At 38.8% G+C, this 23,303-nt stretch overlaps 1 protein-coding gene across 7 annotated transcripts in view; it reads left to right on the top strand.

Annotated features, from left to right (window-relative positions):
• LOC118404490 (protein REDUCED WALL ACETYLATION 2-like) overlaps positions 1–23,303 on the top strand; it is a 103,103-nt gene that overhangs the window by 42,643 nt on the left and 37,157 nt on the right. For 3 of the 7 annotated variants that reach the window (XM_035803580.1, XM_035803581.1, XM_035803584.1), the window contains exons 3-4: positions 2,414–2,512; positions 17,436–17,528. The gene's annotated coding sequence lies outside the window, so the exon portion shown is untranslated. Of the gene's footprint in view, positions 1–2,413; positions 2,513–9,573; positions 9,687–9,815; positions 9,888–12,949; positions 13,071–17,435; positions 17,529–23,303 lie in introns of those variants that run through there. The other 4 variants (XM_035803587.1, XM_035803586.1, XM_035803585.1 and 1 more) reach the window with 4 other exon arrangements.

The raw sequence follows: 23,303 nt of genomic DNA, 5'->3' as shown, positions 1-23,303 counted from the left end.
CTTCCCATTTGCCACAGCAAGATCTGCCTGGAGATTTTCAAAAGAGCATGGAAAAGATTATCCTTCGGTTTAAATCATAAGCCACCACCTTGCAGTTTTCCTTCGTGACCTTTGAACTGGCCACACACAGGAGGAGCCAATCAGCAGGAGGTGTCTGCCATTGGCATGACCTTCAAACATAAGGAATTGTCCTTGAAGGTCAAATGTCTTGGGAACGTTTTCTCTCTGAATAAAGAGTATCATGATGGCCTAATTCAGTTCTAAAGGAAACCTTTATTCTCTGTCACCTTCCGTTTATCTCTTTCCGTTTTTTCTTAAACTCGAACAGACTGGGAACATCTTGATGAAGTGAAAATGTTTATCACATGATATAAGGTACTGCAGTTTTAATTCAGTTCTTTACAAGGCTTTAGGCAAATATATGATGCCCTTAGACCGGTGCAATGGCCGAGTGGGCAGAGTGTTCGCCTTGTATTCGGTAGGTCGTGAGTTTGATCCCCGGCCGAGTCATACATGTACCAAAGACTTTACTTAAAATGGTACATACTGCTTTCTCTGCTTAGCATTCAGCATTTGGGAAAGAGTATGGAAGTTGAACACACACAACTACCAGTGGACTAGCCCCCTGCTGTAGTGATTGTGTTGTGTGGCCCAGGGCTACTGAAATGGAGATGGGCGCCGCCCTATGCGCCATCAGGCGCGGGAAGGAACTTTGACTTGATGATGCCTTTAGCCATTTTCAACGTTACACATTTTCGGACTGTAATTGCAGACTGGCTAGTGGAAGGGCCACTGCTGAAAGCATGATTTTGTCAGGCTACTGTAAGTCCATAAATGTTCGCATTGGTTTTATTTTCGCTTCATCCCAAATTCGTAACACTTGCACTTTGCAATATATGGCTACCATACCACAAAATTGTTTTAAAACCGCAAACTTAAAAAACTGTGAAAACCTCCTTCCCCTTCTTTGGTGATATGAAGTTCCTGAAACAATAAACAAATTTAATATTAAAAAAATCATAATCCATCCATCTATACTTCAGATATTCTTATGTCAATGAAATTCTGCCTTCAATCTTTAAAAAAAATTCTATTTGTACCTAGTTTTTATTTATTGAACTTAGGTTATTCTGGATGTTAGACATCCTGGCAAAAATATATTGGATCCCAGCTGACAACAGTTAATGGAGTGAGCCACAAAAAAAGGACGTCCAAAGACGCCAAAATTCCCTTCTGGCCGGAACATTAGCCTCTCCAGCCATAAATCTCGGTCCTAACCACCGTTGACATTCATGACTATTTATCATGAATTTTGTATGGCTCGGCGACATTGGCTTTGTGTTAGTGATTTATGGTTCTAGTGCTGATAACGTACTCCTGGTCAAGGCCATTGTGGCTGGAATCAATGGCAAACTAAAACGTTTTTCATTGGGGAAGACGGGACATTTTTCTTTGTCACGTTGTCGGACTGAGGTAGAGAACCATACTGGAATGAAAGTTCACCTCAAGCAAAGAGGTCATGATTTGACCAGCTCTGATTTGTGGAAAGGGGACCAATATATATAGAATATCTGAAGTATATATGGATTTTTATCAATAACTTCAAATTACCAAAGAAGGGCAAGGAGGTTTTTGCAGAGTTTCAAGTTTGCAGTTTTAAAACAATTCTGTGGTACAGTGTACATACATGTAGTAGTAGTCAAACTAAAACATTTTTCATTGGGGAAGGATGGGACATTTTTCTCTGTCAGAAGGACTCATTGAGACAATAGAATTCGAAACCAAACTGGAACAAATGTTCACCTCAAGCAAAGAGTACTGATTTGTGGAACGGCTACCGGTATATATAGATTTGGGAAGTTTCATTGACTTCATAATTGCATTTGATCAGCATGAAAAGACTTATCATGCTTTGGGTACCTTTAAATGGACTGACAAGGAAATTTCATGGTCAAAAGGAAAAATAAATCATTTGGATCGATCAGTCCCCTCCAAGCTTTCATTATTGATTAGATTTTGTTGATGAACTCGGTTCTCCTCAGTCCTTAAGAATATTCCTTTAAAGATTCTATCTTTTGTCTTATCCGTCTATCCATCCCTCTTTCCATTCATCCCTCCTTCCATTCATCCCTCCTTCCATCCATCTATTTGTTACTTCATTGATTGATTCATTAATTGTTCAACTTTAAAAGATTTAGCAGCTGATTTTACCATGTGGCTTGCTGTTAAAAGAGCTTTCTAAATTCTACTCACCCCCCTCATTTTAATGGAATTGTCCTGAATAAAAATCATTAACAGACTTTCAAACCAGCAGCTAGCTTCTTCAAAATCACAACTGCAAATATTGCTGTGTTCAGCTACAACAAAAGTATAGGACTAGTAGGTGACCTGTGTTTTGGCATTCTTGTTTCAGGTATCAGGTGCTCAGGTGAGCAGAAGTCACATGCCCCACATGCTTTGGGTTATCCCTGGTGACATCACATCTTTAGCACACCTGTGAGTGAGAGTTAAGGTGAGTTCTTTACTCAATTTCTGTATGTGTACCTCAAAAAGTCTTGTAGAATTTAGAAGTTAATTTTTGTCGCTGAAGAAGAGTGATGGATTGTCACTCAAAACATCTTGAAGTAAATCTTTTTTTTTTTAATCCAGTTGTAGAGATTGAATTGTATTTGAATTTAAATTCTTGTTGGTACCATATTATGACTCCTATAGTGTATACTTGCCAATGATTACCTATGACTGTAATACTTAATTTATACAGCTTATGCTGTCTGAAAGAGCAGACTTCTCTTTATAATAGGTTATCTTCTATTAGTGCAAAATAATTGTTACATCTAAAAGATGAAAGGAACAACAAATCACATATATACAAACAGTGAATATCAGTATAAGATATAATATATTATGTGTTTGGTAATTTGTTGTTTCTTTGAGTCTGAATACTATATATACATTTTGTAGAGCCACACACTTTAGTGATAACATACTCGATAGACCACACCACAGAGATAGGCTGGCATCTAGGTTAACGAACCGTATTCACAAATCTAACCTCACACACCTCTAGACTACTGTAAATGCATTTAAGTTTGCTGGGATTTAATTTTGCCTTAGCAGGAAAGTGCACTGTTCGCAGTGGTTTTAAGTTCGTGGTAGTGCCATGCACTGCAGTCACATACTGTAATGGAAAAAGGTTGCAGTAAGGGTGCTTGGCGGAAAACGCGAACATTGCTGCATTTACAGTACCTCTCAAGCTTGTTTATTCCCTTTCAAACTCTCCATTCTGCTCCAAATGTCACGATCTGTAATAACTTGATTAACCCAACAATGACTCCTTCAAAACAAGTCAGCCCGGCTTCACTTGATTGACAGCTGTGCAGGTGAGATTTGGCCAGGTTGCTAAGCAACCCATCCTCCTCAGATCCATCCCTTGTGAGAGATGTCTCTGTTGTGATATGTTGACATTAGCATGTCCCAACCTTGCGTGGCCTGGGATATATATTATTGATTGGTGGCATTTGGACACAAAGAAGTGATGGACATCTTGAAAAGTCCTTATTACGTTTTATGGTAATTGAATCTTTTCAGAGATTCATTGTGAAAGAACCACTGCCATTGCTGTAAATAAGAATCATGGAATTCCCTTCTGAATTTTTGGCAACTAAATTGACCAATTTACCAATCTATCATTCTGTATAGTACCAACAGTAGAATCTTACCAATCTAAACACTATAACAAAGTTTTTGACCATTTTTTCTAGATCATAAGTATAATCTACCTGATTATATACAATAATAGTTACAGCATATTAATTCAACTTTTTTGTGAGAACCTGAAATATCTGTCAAAAAATTATTAAAATTCTGCAATATGTACCTTTAAAAACAATCAGTGCAGGAATAAAAATGTTTTTGTTTTATAGAAAGTTGGGATTACGTTTACTAACAAAACATCCTCAATCCCAATCTACCATTACAAACATGATCTTCCTGTTGATGTTGGACCTAGATGTTAACTATCACACATTTCTGACACATGATGATTTGTTTTTCTTTAGGAGTTCCATATACACCACTGTTCTGTCAGTGTATTGTTAGAACCACAGCACGAAAACGAATATTTAAGCATACTTTCCGAGATACTTAAATGTAGCCTAAAGGTGGGAAAATATTTCCGCAGAGTTTACGGTATCGTAAAGACCACGGAAACCATGGTTTTACATTTCCGTAACCTTTCCGTATTCGTTAAGGCAGATTAAATACATGTAATATCTTTACATAACCTTTAAGCATCCTTATATGTGCCGTATATGAAACGGGTATTGCTTACGTACAGAAAACATCTACAGGCTTTGAACCGACCATACGTTCACATACAATCAGTTGACCTTCGCCTTTTTTTATTTTCGTGGTTCTCTAAGGTGGAAATTACCAATAGGAGATGATATCTTTTCATTGCCATTCCGTTACAATTGATCTCATTTACATACTCTTATTAGTATAGGTCTATGGAGACCTCCCCCTTTTATGTATAGGTGCAAAAAAAGATGTCAGAATGGTAGCGTTTATTTTTAAGAAGAGGCATTGCTTTTACCAAATTAAGAGTATTTTCCGCTCAATATACCACATGCGCCGTTCACTAAAGCAGCGGCTTCAAATGAATAGCTCCTGCTGTGTTTGCGTGTTAAGTTTAACCAAGAAAAGAAAATCTCCTCCTGTGTGAAAGCTACATATAACAGATACAATCTTTCCGATGTCTTTCCGTTACATTTGAGCTGACTTTACATAAAAGGGGGGAGGTTTAAGCAAACCTCCCCCCTTTTATGTATAGGTGGAAAAAAGGTGTCGGAAAGGTAGCGTTAATAATTACTTGAAGAAGAGGCATTACTTTTACCAAATTAAGAGTATTTTCCGCTCAATATACCACATGCGTCGTTCACTAAAGCAGCGGCTTCAAATGAATAGCTCCTGCTGTGTTTGCGTGTTAAGTTTAACCAAGAAAAGTAAATATCCTGTGTGAAAGCTACATATAACAAATACAATCTTACCGATGTCTTTCCGTTACATTTGAGCTGACTTTACATAAAAGGGGGGAGGTTTAAGCAAACCTCCCCCCTTTTATGTATAGGTGGAAAAAAGGTGTCGGAAAGTTAGCGTTAATCATTATTTGAAGAAGAGGCATTGCTTTTACCAAATTAAGAGTATTTTCCGCTCAATATAGTACATGCGCCGTTCACTAAAGCAGCGGCTTCAAATGAATAGCTCTTGCTGTGTTAGCGTGTTGAGTTTAACAAAGAAAAGAGTTTAACAAAGAAAAGCAAATCTCGTCCTGTGTGAAAGCTACATATAAAAGATACAATCTTTCCGATGTCTTTCCGTTACATTTGAGCTGACTTTACATAAAAGGGGGGAGGTTTAAGCAAACCTCCCCCCCTTTTATGTATAGGTGGAAAAAAGATGTCGGAAAGGTAGCGTTAATCATTATTTGAAGAAGAGGCATTTTTTCCGCTCAATACACCACATGCGCCCTCACTAACGCAGCGGCTTCGCCTAAATAGCCCCTGCTGTGTTAACGTGTTGAGTTTAACCAAGATAAGCAACATTTACTCTTGGTTAAAACTTACATATAGCAGATACAATTTTTGGAATGTATAGGTGCAAAAAAGATGTCGGAAAGGTAGCGTTAATTATTATTCTTAAAAGAGGCATAGCTTTTACCAAATTACGAGTATTTTCCGCTCAATATACCACATGCGCCGTTCACTAAAGCAGCGACTTCGCCTGAATAACTCATTCTGTGTTAGCGTGTTTGACGAAACCAGGAAAGTCAAAATATCCTCATGGGTGAAACATAAATATAACATATGGTATCTTTCCAATGTCTTTACGTTACCATTGAGCTCACTTTACACAAAATGATGCTATGTACAGGTGCAAGAAAGATGTCGGAAAGGTAGCGTTTATTTTTTCCAGTAGTATTGTATGTTACCGATATCGTTCCGTTACCTTTGCCTTTGAGCTTACTTTTCAGAAAACTCTCTGAACTTTCTTTACAGAGGTGCATATCGATAGTTACAGAAAAAGATGTTGGAGAGGTAGCGTTGAAAGCGAGGAAATTAAATATTTAACCTCCTTGTTGAAAGGAAACAACAGTCGCCGGGAGCACTGCGTACATGCCCCCGAAGATTGGTGGTCATAATTACGGCGTGTTCCCGTTCAGGGTAAGAAGACTAGTACTGGGCGGCCTGTCCAGTATGTCGCTCGCGGGTGGCTGTGCCTTGCAGCTTGGAATCCCGACGACATAGCGTCCTCACTACCCGGTAACGTATCATGGGAATATAGCGGGTTTGCTGTTTATATAATTGTACAAAAAAACTTTCTTATCATCTGGAAGAACATTTATTATCTACAAGCAATAATCACGTTCTCCCTGAAAGGCTGGTATTTTCTAGTGTGGTAACAGCTGTGTTTAGCTTAATCTTGGCTAAACAGCGTACAAAGGGGATGGTGTTTTTCAAATTCAAATGTATTCGCCGTCAACTATGAATAACGAACAACGCGGCATTGAATTTCTAATTAGCAGCTCCCAGAAGAGGCCAGTCATGTGATAGGGCGTTATCCAATGACAGACAAAGGTGGGTTTTTTAAACCTAACGAATATGCCATAATTTATAGAAGAAACCAGTTTGCAGGGCGTCTGTTTCGGGACAAGTCAAGAAGGAGCCTTGGACCCGTTTCAACACACGGATTATCGGCGTGGCTTTGCCGCAAATGGATTCCAACGGAACTACAGGACGGAACGGACATAACCATAGGACACTCACGGCTTGCCGGAAACGGAGTACGTATGTTGGAGAGTCTTCAACGGGGCACAACTCAGGGTGAATTCAAGACTGTGTCGTCTTGACCAGCATAAGCTGGCGGAGACATGGAGAGCACGGCCTGTTCATCACAAAACAGTACCCGTCTTCGGGAATCTGAGCGGATTTTTCCTAATGTGATGGCCAGATGGAACTATGTTGCTTGAAATGACGTCGTTCCAGGCGTATCGCCCGACACTGAACTCCAAATTGTGGACTTAAATGTAGCGGAGATTCGTGCATGGATATTGTACACCGATTGTTCCCTCGGTCGACCAATCCAAGTCCACAATTAGAATCACAAGATAGTTTAGACGGCAAGAGCCATAGATACCGGTGTAGGTATGATTCACACCAAATAAGACACGCATACCCGATGCAAAAGTTCCAATTTAAGCCACACAAAACACATAAAGCCTACCTAAAGATGCGGAAAGGTTTAAACTTACGCCGCCTTTACTAAAAATAAATGACAACTATAGTCCAAGGAAAGATGACGGAAAGCGTTCGGATAAGTACGTTTCTGCACTTCTTCACGTGCCTTTCAGGGTGTGTAAACGACACATAAACGTGGGGAAATCGTGACGGAAATCGACTGTAAATGTGGTCAAAAGATCACGGAAAGGTCTTAAGAAACGCGTGCTTTCCGCCCGTATAGGTTACGAAAAACTGTCATTAACGACGCCTTTAAGCGTCTAATAGTTGCGGAAAGACACGTGAAGGAGTGCCGAAACGTACATATAAGTGCATTAAAGGGAATCTTTACGTTCACGGATAGATGTCGTTAAGTTGCGGAAAGGGTGCAGAAATGTCTTAATAAACGCGTGCTTTCCGCCCATATAGGTTACGAAAAACTGTCATTAACGACGCCTTTAAGCGTCTAATAGTTGCGGAAAGGCACGTGAAGGAGTGCCGAAACGCACTTTTAAGTGCCAACGTAAAGGTAACATTAAAGGGAACCTTTACGTTCACGGATAGATGTCGTTAAGTTGCGGAAAGAGTGCAGAAACGTCGCGTTTACGTTGAGTTTAAGCTTGCTTAAATACCAGATTTCGTGCTGTGAACGTGACATTGCTATGAGAGGAGGTTTCAGTACATGTGGTCCTGATTTAAACCTCATCACGCCTTTCCTGTTTCTAGAGATTGGTTCATGTGAACTTTGTCCATGGTTCGTTGCAGAGTCTTGGTGTCAAGCTAGACCGCCAGTTCCTGTTTTTACTCCTAAAAATCAAACCAAGTGGTAGATTTGGTTCGAAAGGAAGCCTTTTTTTTTTACAGAGTGTCAATCACAATCTCACTGCTGCCTATACCCTATAGTATAAGCTAGACAAAGTTCCTACCAAACACTGCTAGAAAACTACTGCACTCTGCGGAAGTCTCTTCAGGCCTTGAAATTACCATTTTCCATATTGTCCCAAAGGTTTCCCTAAAATATTTTAATTGTCCCAAACTGAGGATGGACTTTACATATTTAGGTGTTCAAGACAATCTTGAGAAGGCCTCTATAACAATGCTTTTTGATGTGGCTGTATTTTGACAGTTGATGTAACCCCATCATATTGGCCAGGCCTCCCTCTCAAAACTGGGCGATGATCAAGAGAACACTGGGCATATTATTGCCTAAGATGTCATTTACCTAGCGCCGACAGTCTCGTCTGATGGATTTTCTCGCTGTGTGGCAGGGGCATTAAAAAGTTGTTGATAAGAATGTTGTTTGTGAAAGGCTTACCTGTGCACACCTGCGACAAAGCCCAGGTGTTGACGTGTGTTCTTTGCTAAAGAGCTGAAAGACAAACGTTTGAACACCTTTTCTAAGGAGGCAGCACCAATTCATTTAACGCTGGTTCACCTTTATCCAAGGGTAACCTATATTCGTTTTTTGTAAGAAAAAATGCATTTAGGGATATGAAGTCGATGGACGGTGGTTTCAAATCGGAACATTTTGAAAATATTGCAAATTTGAAACCACTGTCAGCAGACTTGATACTCCTAAATGTGCTGTTTTTAAAGATAACGGATGAAGGTCACCCCACGGATAAAGGTGAACTAGCATTACATATACTTCATTCATATAAGTAGAAGTTATTGAATTCTATAATATGTCAGTAAGTAAGTATAAAATATTGCTTTATGGCAATTGACAACATTGGCTTTGAAATTCCACAATTTTCCATTGGAATTGCAGAACCGGTTTTTGTGGTTACTGAATGAATGAAGACCTTTATTGTATAAATCCTCCCCCCCCCCTCCCCAACAATGAGTGTGACGGACAAAAATTGAAAGCTGGAGACATTCCTAGGAATCGTAGCATAATCAGGTGTTTCGATTTCGTGTTACTCATAGCCAGACCGCTCAAATGTAGATATACAGGGTTGAGCACAACAGGTGTATTCTGCAGAAAGCACTCTACAAATTGGTTGTCCAAAACAATTCTCCTTTATTCTACCAACCTGATGAAATTATTTTTGGAAAAGGATTCCGAAGTTTGGCGGAAGTTAAGCGTAGACTTCCGACAATTTAACCCCCCCCCCCCCCCCCACACACACACACACAGCATTCCGTCTAACCTTACAGGTCACCCCTACAGGTAGGGGGTTGAATTCTCCCATCACCTGAGCACCAGGCTTAAGTTCCTAATGCATATTTACCCAACCTCCCTATGAAAATCTCAGCACTCCGCACGTACCACTAAGTACCCGTGGACTTAGTTCTGCTTGTGGCCGGTGTTCAATCGTCCCTGTGTGAAAACGGTAGCGCGACGTTTGGTCAGGGCAGCGGTATTGTACGCGGTCGTTCATGCGGACGAAGTGTAAGAGTTTGAAGGAGGTAATACTGCTCCTTTCACTGGTATTGTGGAGAGTTTTAGGGGAAATGAAAATTTGTCTTACTTTTAGCCTAATTTTTTTCTACTGATAGCAAATTTCTACTGTGATTGTATTTTGTCAGAAGAAGAATTAACGGCGTAGGTAACGACAGCGGTATTGTACGCGGTCGTTCATGCGGATGAAGTGCAAGAGTTTGAAGGAGGTAATACTGCTTCTGTTCACTGGTATTGTGGACAGTTTTAGGGAAAAGCATAATATCTTAGTCTAGTTATTTTCAGAATGGTTAATGAATTTCTACTGTGATTGTATTTTATAATGCAGAAGAAGAATTTACGATGTAAGTATTAACTTATGACTATTCTCTCGTTGTGCAGTATTTTTACAGGGTGTTGAAAGCAACTTTTATTTTGTACAGTCAAGCCTACATATAAGTGGCCACCTGTAGAAAATGTACATAAGAATCACTAGGCCATTGTGACCACTTATGGTAATTTTCCTCATAATATCAAGAATGTTGTCTATAGTGACCACCTGTCCACAGAGACCAAATTTTATCAGTCCCCTGCGTGGTCTTCTTACGCACTTTTGACTGTAGTGCATGGTTAAGAACAAAACATGTTTTATCAAAGACCTGGGTTGATATGGGCATAGCTCATTTGTTTCTCGTAGATTGCAGGTTTCTCTTGTTGATGATGTTAACATGTTTGTACAAGGGTTGGTAGGAACATCAAAGAAGTTGCTACAACATTAGGAATGTCTGAAGTTCTTGTCGTTGGATGCTAGCAACAACATTCTGTGCCAATGTTTTAATCATTGTCATGATGTATCTTGTAATACAGTAATCATACAATGAAGACATATTCTTGGTGTTTTGAATTTGTGGTGGAGAGTGTATAAAACCACAAAAATGAAGTCACTGTCTTCACCACAGCAATGAAAGCACTGCAAAAAAAGGCTGCCAGGGCTCTGTTCAGCATCAAAACAACCCTGGGGGACAGCAATCCTTCAGTGTCAGTATTTTGTAAACTATTTGATGCCTGCATAGTCCCAATATTAACTTACGGGGCAGAGGTATGGGGCAAGAGTGGATTAAATGACAAGTCTCCTATTGAACAACTTCATCTTAAGTTTTGCAAATCAATTTTAGGGGTAAGAAAAAATGCGAGTAACCTTGCAACAAGGGCAGAACTTGGAAGGTACCCCCTGTGGATTGAAGTGTATACAAGATTGTATTCATATTACAAAAGATTAGTTAAAGAAGTACCAACAAGTAGCCTTTAATTTGAAGCTCTCCGTGTACAACAGGACTTACACAAACGTAACATACCATGCTGGTTATCCAATGTTAGTAAAATCCTGGAGGAGTCAGGTTTTGCCTACCTATTGATTAACAGTGATCGCAACACTTCATTCGCCCAGTCCGAAATAAAACAAAGACTAAAAGACAACTTTATTCAAAACTTCTTCTCAGATCTTAACTCTCCTGGCACGACGGAAAATCAAGGAAATAAGTTAAGAACTTACAGAAAATTTAAGCATTGGTATGAAAGAGAAAAATATCTGGATATAGCAAATTTTAGATATCGCCGGGCCATGACCAAACTAAGGATAAGCGATCATCCACTGGAAATTGAAGCTGGTAGATATAACCGAACTCCTCCTGATGATAGACTATGTATATTTTGCGATAAGAGTTTCATGTATGTAGAAAACGAAGTACACTTTGTCCTAGAATGTTCGCTGTACAAAGATCTGCGAAATGCATTCGCTAATGCTACACATACAGATAAAAAATATGCGCACCTGACGAAGGAAAATCTGTTCAAATACCTTATGTCATCATCTAACTACGATATACTGGAAAAACTCTGTAAGCTCGTCCACGCATGTTTTAAGAAGAGAGAAGAAGCATGTAAACTGTAATATATATGTATAGCTTTCCAATTACTTACTATGTACCAAACTGACTGCATTTAGCCCCAATGGGGCATGAATATGCAATAAACTTCATTGTCATTGTAAAAGATTTCAAATTTTTACAACAGTGGGGTTCAAGCACTGACACCCGACAGTACCAAACGGCTATCAGCCTTTTAGCGTAGTGGTTTAGCGTCTTGGTTCGTGATCTGGCAGCCTGGATTTGGCGCAGCTGATTTGAATCCTAGGAGTCAGGATGTTGTTTCTTTCTGTTTGTACTCATTTCTTACAATTTATAGCATTTAAGCAGTCCAGCAATAAAAACAAATATGTTATGTATTTCTATGAAGTGCAATTATAGACAGTATTAGATCATATTTGCATTTAGGAACTCAAGTGTTTTCCTAAGGCTTAATTCTTGCTTGTTTCTTAGCCCCTGAAGAAATAAGGGTGTGTCAATTCTACATGTTTGCCCAGGTTGTTGCAGGTGTGTGGTGTCCACTCCTACATATTGACAGTAAAGGTTACATACAATCTGTCAGCATAAAAGACCTGTTTGCCCATCTGTTGATAGAAAAACATTGGGAGTTTTTTCTGGGTTTAGTTGAGGCACGTAGTAAAATATGGTTGTGTGCGTGAGACTTAAATGTATATATTTTCTTTGTGTGCTGTGCTCATATTTGAAAAAGTATTTCGTAAAACCAAGGAAGTTTCAAATATTTATGTGTTCTTATAGACCAAAGGTGGTCTGAATACAAACTTTTTAAAGAGTAAAACATGTTTTTTTGATAACACAGCATAATTGCTTTGTTAGGTTCAAGAAGAAAATATTTCTTTTTCACTTTCAAAGAATTTATGTTATATTGTTTTTAACCTTCCAACCTAGACATGAAATGTATGTTTAAAAGTATTTTATTCTTCTTACAAAAGATTATCACAGACAAAGGCATTCTCTGTCACAAGAAGATATAAAAAGGCAAAATCATAACATTTCTCCAACTTTGACTTTCCATATCTGCTTGGAGGTGTCAGGCTGTCTGTGAGAAAGTTGGCACTTCCATATAAGGGAAGATGTTATCTCCATGGTAATCACTAATGGCTTGTAATCATGTGGTGAAAATGGGCGGGGCAGATGGATATGTCTGCCCATTGGTTGGACCATACCACTTTCAGAGGGATGACACATTATATGCTTTTAGCACTGGAGTTTATACTCAAAAGTATAAAAGAAACATTATGTTACAAATGATGTACATACTACATTGTTATTTTCAGGATGTTTGAAGGATCAGCAAAGATTAATTTTTGTGTGAATAATACTGTCACCCCCTGTATGATGTTCAGTATGGCATGGTCCAAATGGGGGTTTGAGAGTTGCTTTAGCTGGTACCAATCACTCTTGCTGTCAGTAGAGGTGGTGGTGAGTTGGATGTGTGGTCCAGTCCTTGGTTCTTTTTACTGGAGTCAGGTAAAAGTCCTTTTTTGTCCCATTTCTTCTAGAATTTTAAGTAGATACATATGTAGGGATATGACATACCAGTAGATTATGAATGGGGCCAGTATTAATATCATTCTGTAGTTTTGTGTTTATGGCATTTTTTCTGTCTGAAATGTCCTGAAAGTTGTACAGCTTTTTTGTCCATATTGGCAATCTGTGGCATTAATGTTGAATTTCTTTTAGGATTTCACTATGATGTTCAAACTTCTAAAATGAAAAACACTTCTCAGGTTTTAACTTGTCGGTTTTTAGGGCAATGTGTGCCATTGTAAACCTTGTACCATGATCCTTCTTTTAGTAGTAAAAGTGTAATTAAAATGCTTAAAAGTAAAGATGTATGAAGTTGCCTGTTTTAATCCAGAGCATTTATTTTTTGTATAAAGAAGCCCTTTTGTTTAGTTGAATGACATTTTCTGCTAGTTGTTAATCCATGAGAACTTTGACAAGTCCAAGAACTGAACTTTTTACCACTAACTTGTGAAGTGCCTTTTTCCTGTGCTGAAAATGTTTTGGGCCACAATATGAATAATTCATATCAATCAATCAACAAATCTGTCAACAAATTAATTGGATTATTGACATAGAAAAATAAGAGATAGTAAGTGATACTATGGTATTTATGAAAGATGACTCATCTTAGGAGAAAATTCCTGAAATGCTTTTTTCTGTCAGTAAAATATATTACTCTTTACTGTCCTGATATCAGTGGTTTTAAAGGCAGTTTTCAAATTCCGAATTCAAATTTGATTCATCGCTTTGACAAAATTGTATAGGTTTGATAGAAAATACTTAAAGTAGGAGTAAAATGAAAATGTTTTTTGTTTCCTTGGTAAAATGGGGAAAAGTAAATGTAGTCCCACAAACTTTTTGAGGATGTAGCAGGGTTCTAGCTAGTACATTTTAGCGTAGTGGGCCACTACGCTAAAATTTGTGACCCCTACGTTAAAATAAGGGCCACTACGCTAGTTTTTAACTAGTGTAGTGGTGCTTTGCTGTCATTTGCTTGTTCAACAATGACTAATCAATGTCTGAACATTGAAAAATGATGATATGCCACTTGAAACTGACCCCCAAATCCTAATTTTCAACTCAAATTTCACCGTGGAAGGACCCCCCTTCCACACCAATCTCATGATTAGTCGCTTCACTACCATGCCATTCCCACTACGCTAAAATAAAATCCTGGCTAGAACCCTGATGTAGGGATAGTAGGTTGTTTTCTACTGTGTCTGGGGTACAGTATTGGAAGGCAGAACCCATCCTTCTCCTTCCTTTGCCTTTTACCTCCCCAACAAAAGTCAGTTACCCATTTTACAAGAAGAAACTTTAAAGCCATATCAAGTGCCTTTCCCAAACTACGAGATTGGTAGCATTACTGGATTTGAACCCAGGACCTCTGGGTTCCGGGCCAAACACCCTGCAGTTGCGCCACGCGACCCCACACCAATTCCTAGAGGCACCTGAAATTGAATAACGTTTCCTGGTATTGGATACTAAGTGTCTTTTTGTAGTATGTGATGAAATACCAAGCCTCTCTTTCATGTCCTATAAGTCAGTTAAGATTTCAATCGGCAAGAAAGAACAACGAAATTATTTTCATTTAGGCTACGATATTGTTATCAAATTTGAGTTGTATCTGAATCCAAGTGGTTTTTCGGGTATTGTAATGAAAAATCAAGCCTTTCTTTTTATGTTTCTAGGTAGGTTAAGATTTCAATCATAGAAAAATTAAAGGCATGACAAAATTATATCTATAGGTATAAGACACTGAAACTCAATTATGTTGGATTGTATTGGATACGAATGTATTTTCTTTTCCCATGGAGCAATACTCGAACAACAAAATCATTTTCTTCAGTACAGGGTTGGACAATATTTCTAAAATTCACTTGTCCTATCGGGCAAGTACATAAAAAATCCCCCGAACAAATTTTCACTTGTCCCACATTTAAATGACTTTTTTACATGCATTTTCACTTCCAGCAATGGAATTTTTAAAAACATTTTTTGTTGTGCCAGTAGGTTAGAAGTGAAGAACAAAATTTGTGAAATGTGTTTTCCTGTATTTATAACAACAGTTCATTGTTACCAATGTGATAATGAGGTTATGTTGGGTTATGCCAGGCTGTATGTGGCAGTGTTCACAGTGGGGTGTGTTTACTCAGAGAGCAGTTTCCATTATTCCCTATATAAACATTACTAATAGCCCAGGCTACCAGTTACCAGGGGGACGGGAAGATTTCGTGGAAACGTTTTGATCGTGTTTGGGAAGCCAAATCCTCGCTGAAATGAGCAAACGTGTTGAAAACAGTGATCTGTTTGTTGGTATTGTGTGGGAAAAATGCTGTTGAGTTTTTTTGAAGTGCTGCACAAGGTTTTGTGGGGATGTTCCTTAGGTGTAGGTTTGATATGAATACCATTATGGTTAGTTCGCTCCAAAATAACAAACTACCTAGTTGTTGGTTGATGATAGCATTTTTTGAAACAGGCGCAAGCAACAGAGAATGGTATCTGAACTCGGAGGGACAGTATAAATGAAATGGAATAAAAGAAGGGCTGTCTCCAGGACCCATCCTTCCATCCGGGGATTGACATTTGCTTGTTGGGACTAGCAAGAACTTTTGGCCCACTGGCCAAAAAGTCTGAACTTTATAATATTATATGCCTTTAGGTCTCATTGATGTATTACGCCGCGAGTGGGTACCCTAAAAGAGATCCGAGCCAAAAATGAACGGCTGCACGGACGCATGTTTTTAGCGGTGAGAAATTCCCTTTTACTAGTTTTAGCCAGCGGAACTGATCTCAAAAGTGAGATTGGTGAAAGCTTATTTGTAACTGAAGAAATTAGCAGGTAAAGTTTTGCAGCCGCGAGCTAGGTCGGAGGTACACAGTCGTGGGTTCTGAGTGGTGCGGTTGTACAAAAGTAGCGAAAAAATGCCTTTTGTGGGGATTGACTAATCGTAGTTTGTAATTGCTATAAAAAAAGTTCCTATGTAAGTTTACATTGGCAATTTTTTCCCACGATATAGGGTAAATGTGCTCGACATAGAATGAAAAATCTGCTGAAATTTCACGTAGCTTCATTATGAACGCGGCCATTTAAACCACGAATTATAACATAGAAGTCTATGGAAAGAAGAAACTCATCAATGAGAGCTTTACTTTGGAAGGATAGAGGTATGTGTTTGTAAGCTTTACAACAGTATGGGCTCACAAACAATGACCATGATTGAAAAAATTGAAGCTGCATGGAGATACTAACTAACAAACTGCCTGCAAATAAATAGAAACAGTTGATACATGTATTTTAGTGTTTTTCGTTAAACAACGATAGCTAAAAGATTGAAGTAATGGAGGTATATTTACTAAATTTAATACATCCCAATGCAGATGTGGCAAGAAACATGTCTTGTGCTATTGTCTTCATTTTTCACATCAATTTTCTTATTGTCTTTGTTTTTTCTACCAAACTAGACCCTAAAAGCTAGACAAACATTGTGCCTTAGTGAAAATGTTAAGATGGTAAGTCACCGAAAATACCAGTAGCAGTTTTACAAACATGCCTTTTGGATAAGCTGCTTATAGAGAGATTAGTGCCCCCTGTTTTGTCTAAGGATTACTGCAGGGGGTTAGCTGTTGGGACAATACCCTGTGCGGGATATGGCCCCGTGCGTCTGCTTTCATAGAACAGAAATTAGCCCTTTGTATTGTTCTAAGGAAAGAAAACATTGGTTGCCATTCAGTCATATGTTTTCCTAAAGCTTCCTCTTTTAAGTAATTGTTTTTATTTTGTTTCATTCTCTATTTTTTTTCGGAAAGGTGTTGTCAGTTTTAGGAACATGTTGTAGAATAGGTTTAAGAAATGTGCCAACGAATTTAAGACAAGTAGAAATTCTTGTTTGTTTTCCCAAGTAGCAACATTATGAAAACAAGATACAATTAACTACTTAATCATGCTAATTTTCTCTAGTTTTGTCAATGTCTCCATGAAAGCTTAGAGATATCAGTCTTCCAACTAGGATGGAATCTTTCAACACTGTTATCTGTTGTATACCTCAATACAAGTTCAGTATGATACCATCGGAATGTTTTAACTAGCGTTCTTGTACCTTGGTGCCATCTCATCTTTCCCCACACCCAGATATCAGAACAGGAACAGCAGATTATGCAGATTAACACTAATCCCTTCAAGAGGGCCCAGCGTTTTCACTAAAGCCCCACTCTCCTCACATAACACATGTGATTGTGTGTAGGATGTAGTACTGTGCTTGGGCTGTGTTGATGTGAGAGGGTTTTAGTCCTGTTACTGATCCTTTGTTTGGGTCTTTCTTGTAGGTTTTCGTCACTTGGACGTCTGGAGTTCAGCAAGAAACTGTTGACAGATTTGGCTGTGTCTTGAGTAAAGGAAGAACTGGTGGTTTCTTAGAGGTAAGAATAAGATTTTTTTCCCTTTTTTTAAAGAACTTTACAAAGTTAACTTATGGTTCCCACGGCCCTACTTTTTTGGCTACAAGTACTATTTTTCAGAGATGTTTTGCGTAACTAATGGGGATGATCATTGTAACTTGCTTTGTTTAAAAAGAATAGAGTCCACATGCATGTGAAGGAGGGCCTGTGTGTTTTTCTGTAGGTTTTGGGAAAACCATTTTAAAAAATTCCTACAGAAAGCCATTTGGTTGCACATAATTCATAGCAGGGCAAAACAATTTGTAACTGAGTGAGTGAGTGAAAGTGTAGTGGATGCCTTGCTGAGTCAAGCATTATATGTGTACCGCCTTCTCAAATGTAGCGTAAAGCATTTTTGGGACCCCCCTTCCAGGTCATTTTTATCATACTTGCCTATTCGTATTTCTCTTGTAGTTATATGAATGAATACACAAAATCTTCAGTCTCTTACATAGTATATTGTGTGTAGATATCTTTAATACATTCCTCTTCTGATAATCCTCCTATATCAATAAGAATCTTGTCATGTTATACTATTTATGTCAATATTCGCTTGCATGGATGATAAACGGCCTAAGCCCTCCAGCAGGGTTGTAGCCAGCCTAAAATAATTTTCCGTCCCCTCAACTTTAAATCCAATTGCACGCCGAAGGGGGGCTGTTCCTAAGGGTTCCGGGGGCATGCTCCACAGGAAAATTGTGAAATATAGACCCTCTGAAAAGCTATTTCCTGCATTTTGAGGTGTAAATATTGCTGGTAAACTATTGTAAGCTGTTCAACGCCATCTGTTTTGGTGAAAAATTACACAAGGGAGATAGTTTTTTTATATCTTTTCATATCAATTTTTTTTCGGCCACAGAGGACAGAATAGGCAAAATTATTTTCCGTCCTGAGCTGCAAAATTCCGTCAAAGGACGGAAGGACGGGTGCTGGCTACAACCCTGCCCTCCAGCCTTATCACAAATATCAGGCTAATTATGACCACCCATATCTGTCATCATCATCATATCATCACCCATATCTGACATCTATCAGGTAAACATCTCTGCTGCTGTACTGTCTGATCTGTCTCCACTCAGATCTAGGGCAATTAGGCCTGTGGGAAAATGTCTTAAGTCACAACAAGCTGCAGGGATCTTATCTACATCAGGTCTAAATTTAATACTACTCTATTTGGAGCAGTGAAGATGTAGGGGGCCTGCAGTCATTTTTATAATTACAGTTGCACCTTTCTATGATTCATCATGAAACACATATCAGTGAGGAATGATGGATTGTAACATAAAATAGCCTCAATAGCAGACCCCAGTCCGATCTCAAAATATCTAAGTATTGTGTAGGGGCAAGAGATATTTTTGAGATCGGGCTGCCCGGGTCTGGTATCCAGGCTAAACGTTAAAGTATGGTGGGGGAATAAATTAGCAATTGTACCTGAACAAAACGGCTATAAAATTGAGCAAGGAAGCTGACAGGAAGAAATAAAAGTGCTGTCTGACATTCCAGGGCAGTTGACACTGACAGTGAAAAACTTGTACATAAACCGTCACATGTTTGTGTACAAAGTATGGCATTACACAAACCTTTCAACATAAACTTCTTATTTTCATAGTTTTATGAGACACTTTCTATGTTACTATCTGTAAGACAGTGCATAGGTATGTTGCTATCACAATTTGAACCAGATTTCCTGTCAGATTGAGTCCAGATGCTCACCAGGCCCCTCATGATCATCAGGGTACTCATCAGCCACTTTGTAGGGCATTAGTGTTCAGTACCAGTAGCAGGGGCTGATGGAAAACAGACACCACTGGTACAGCCAGACAGGGACCTGTTTCCTGGTCTGGAGTTAGGGTTTAAATGGACATCAAAAGTGTGGTGGAACTGTAAGGTGTTTGGCCCAAAATCCAAAGGACCTGGGTTCAAATCCTGTCATCCGTCTGATTTTGTGCCCTTAGCTTGGGAAAGGCACTTAACATGACTTCAGTTAGAGGTAAAAGGTGGTGGAATTAAAGGGTAAGGTTTCGACTTGCAATTCAGTGCCCTGTACACAGTGTATTACTCCTGGAAGATTAGTTGTTGCATTGAATGCTAACAACTAAAGGAGTTAATAAACAATAAACAATAAACAATAAACATTAAAACCAACTGCTCCTACGGCCTTAAAAATGGGAATACTTTTGCTTCTACATTGTTAATTTATCTTATGTATCAAAAGTAGAGAGAGAAGGAGCAATTCTACCTCTAAGTCTAACTCAATAACTGCAGAAACAGAATTAGAATTACGGTCAAACCTGCGGTCGGTTTGGACAGGTGGTCGCTGAGAAGAGTATCGACTCTAAACATGCCCGATGGAAAGTATAAATGGTTTCCATTGTGCTTAATGGCATAAAGCAAGCACACGCAAAGAAGCGAGGCCTTTAATCTCAAATACAACAGGCACACTGTAAACTGTAAATTTAACTCCAAAATCCGACGAAAACTGGCCGATTTTGGCACAAAATCGTGCTAGTTAACATCAAAAATCGATGAAAACCTCAATTTTGAAAATGATGCGGTCGTTATGGGTCCCAATTTGGGCCGGTCGCGGTCGAGTTGGCCAGGTGGTCATTGAGAAAAGGTCGCTTAATGCTTACGTCAATGGGAAAATAAATCGGGACCGAGAAAAAGTGGTCGAAATGGCCAGGTGGTCGCTGAGAAGAGGTGGTCGCTCGGGCAGGTTTGACTGTACCATCACTGTGGTTAATGTGTGAAATGATACAAAAACAAACAAACTGAAGGAAGAAAAAAAAATACTCAATACCAGTGCCCCTATTCAGTCAATTTACATACTTAACATGTACTTTCTAAGACATCATAAATGATGTACACATTGTTATCTTCCAGTTCTGTCTCCTAATTTGCTATAATTGCCAATCAAGGTGTGCTAAGCCAGAGGTGATGAGCTTTGATAGACAATAAGGAACATGGGTTTGAAGGGAATTAGCACAGTTTATCAGGTAATGTAAACGTTAACAAGCTATGAGACGTAGTTATTCCCCAACTTGGTGTAAAAGCACATTTGCCCCGTCCAATTATCGTCAAGTATGGAAAAACGATCGTAAAGTTGATTTTGGGAAGGCATCAAGAATTTGATGAATGTTTCATCAGCAGTACATGAATAAGAATTAGTAAAAATGGATTTTGATAGAAATTTAGCTGTTTAGGACATTTGACAATTTTTGGGGACAAAATTATGGAATAGTATAGATTTACAGATCCCTTGGAATATCACATAAATAAAAGGAAGATATATGAGGTAGAGGAATATACATGCCACTGCTAGCCCCTTACTGTAGAGCTTGCTCAACTGTGAGGCCCAAGGGCTGTAGAAACAGAGATTAGCACTGTCCTACTCACCATTAGCAGTTGAAAGGTCTTGAACTGTTGAAAATGTTACTTTCATTAGCTAAAGATGACATATTTAACCCTGGCAGGAAAATCGACAGTATGGGCTCATAAAACATGAGTAAGATGAAAAAAATTTTTAAGTGGTGAGCAAACCTAAAACAATGTTATACCTCTTTTTCTTTGGAAAGTTTTGTCTATTCCTGTAACGCTAGTTCACCTTTATCCGTTGAGTTACCTATATCCGTTGTTTTTAAAAACAGGGTATTTGGGGATATCACGTCGACGGACGTTAGTTTCCAATTGCAATATTTTCAGGATATTGCAGTTTAAAACTATCACCTGTCGACTTGATGTGCCTACGTACCCTGCATTTAAAAGCAACGGATATAGGTTACCCAACGAATAAAGGTGAATTAGTGTTAACGGGAGGTGCCCCAACACGGTACGCTTTTTCTTGCGCTCAAACTCATGGCGCTCCATCGCTAGTTGCCTGAGAGTGGTCAAATTTTGATGACTGAATTTTTTACACATAGATTTGAACAACATACTTGAATAAGAAATGTATTCATGTGGTTCATGAACCTTTCGCGCTGCATGTTACAAGCGGCAAACACTGTGAGACAATTTCGTGTATGTAACCTTCCAATTTTGTGCTACGCTGGACAGTGTGCCTAACTCGGTACGCTTTTTTTACATTTTGCTCTCTTCAGAAGTAAGTGGTAAATTTAAGTACACAGAAAAACATTAATAATATGATATTTTAGCTTTCTTTTGACAGTAAAATCGTGACTGTATGTACTTCTTGTCTCACACGAGGAAGGCTGTACCTAGAACAATCCAGCTGATGTTTTTACGGGCAATGGGCTGAATGCACTGATTGTGAATGCCCGACTAAAAAAACCATTACGAAAAAAAGACACCGCAAACACCAACAAAACTCTGTCTGATTATATGAAAATATCATCTACATCTCTCTATCAAGTCTTATTTTCATAGACAGCACGAATCATTTGTTAGCGTCAAATAAATTTTTGTAGCGTTCTCTAGTCTGTCACCTTCACGGCCACACTCCCTTGGGAGTACAATGGTGGCAATGTTTATGTCGCTTCCTTTTGGTTGCTTTTGTACTCAACAGACATTTGAAGACCCATATTCATAGTGTTTTTATGGAGCTTTATTTATGTGTATCATGGCAGTTGTGTGACTGCTTGAAAGAGTTCGTATAGTTAGCGACACGAGCCGCCAATACGCAGAGGCCGGTGACCGCAGTGATTCAGCACTGTCAACATTACTGTTAGAATTCTGTTTTTTTTTTAAACATGAAGTAAATATGTTAAAGTATACTTGGAATGTAAATTAAAGCTGTGTGCATGGACTTGGTTTATTTACCTTTGTAATCAGCATAGTCAGTAGCAACAAACACGGTGTACTTATGGATAATAAGATCAGCAAAAAATCCGTTCCGTCTTACGACGGGAACCGTCTTAGGGCGGCCCCCGTTACATGTCATGAAATGATGAAGGAAATGTTGTACTGTTTAACCATGCCACCCATGTAGGCCCTGTCTATCGCTGTTAACCAACATAACCCAACATTATTGCAGACGCACCACGGGTTAATTGACACGCAATCCCCGAGAAACGTTCGCGACATGCGGCGCGGTCCCCAAACTCCAAAGCAATTAACCGCCAACAACTCTGCCAAATCCTTCGCTATACCGTCGCATGGACGGAAAATTCTTCAATGTCATTTTTGATAAGCGGTAACAAGTTTTCAATGTCTCGGCCCCCCTTCCAGTCATTAAACTTCTGATGAGAAGTCATCGTTAGCTTAGTCATAATTATTTGATAAGCCATAATGATTATATAAAGTAGAGTCAGGGGACATAATCACTAATGGTTCTTGTAAGGTTATAAGTGGTTATGGTATGATTATTGTGCGATATGCTGTATTGTTTGACAATTCAAAGATGTAAGGAGTTTTATGTCTTATTTTTGTCTAACAGATACATCTTCTAGTCCCTGATTAAGACAGTAATTGGAATATATAGACCCCTGGAGCTATACTTTATTGAACAAAATAAAGATATATTTTACAGTGTCATTTGGCAGATTTATATTTGCAATTAAGGAGACTCCTACCAAGCTATGAAAGAAATTGCATTTTTGTGTTGTTGAAAAAGGTAGTGTTTCACCAATTGCAGGAGCATGTTTTCCAATTGAAATGTGTAAAGTTGTTCTACGTTTAATGATGACATGGCTTGTGATGAATGCCAGCAATTTGGAGGGAATGCTTTTGAAGATTCAGACAGAAATATGAATAAGTTGTAACTTTGCATGCTAAAAATATTCAGTTCCTATAAATCATTTA

This window comes from Branchiostoma floridae, chromosome 17 (genome assembly GCF_000003815.2).
Source record: "Branchiostoma floridae strain S238N-H82 chromosome 17, Bfl_VNyyK, whole genome shotgun sequence".
NCBI lineage: Eukaryota > Metazoa > Chordata > Leptocardii > Amphioxiformes > Branchiostomatidae > Branchiostoma > Branchiostoma floridae.
Note: the sequence above shows the minus strand (reverse complement) of the source record. Positions and strands in the feature narration are given on the sequence as shown.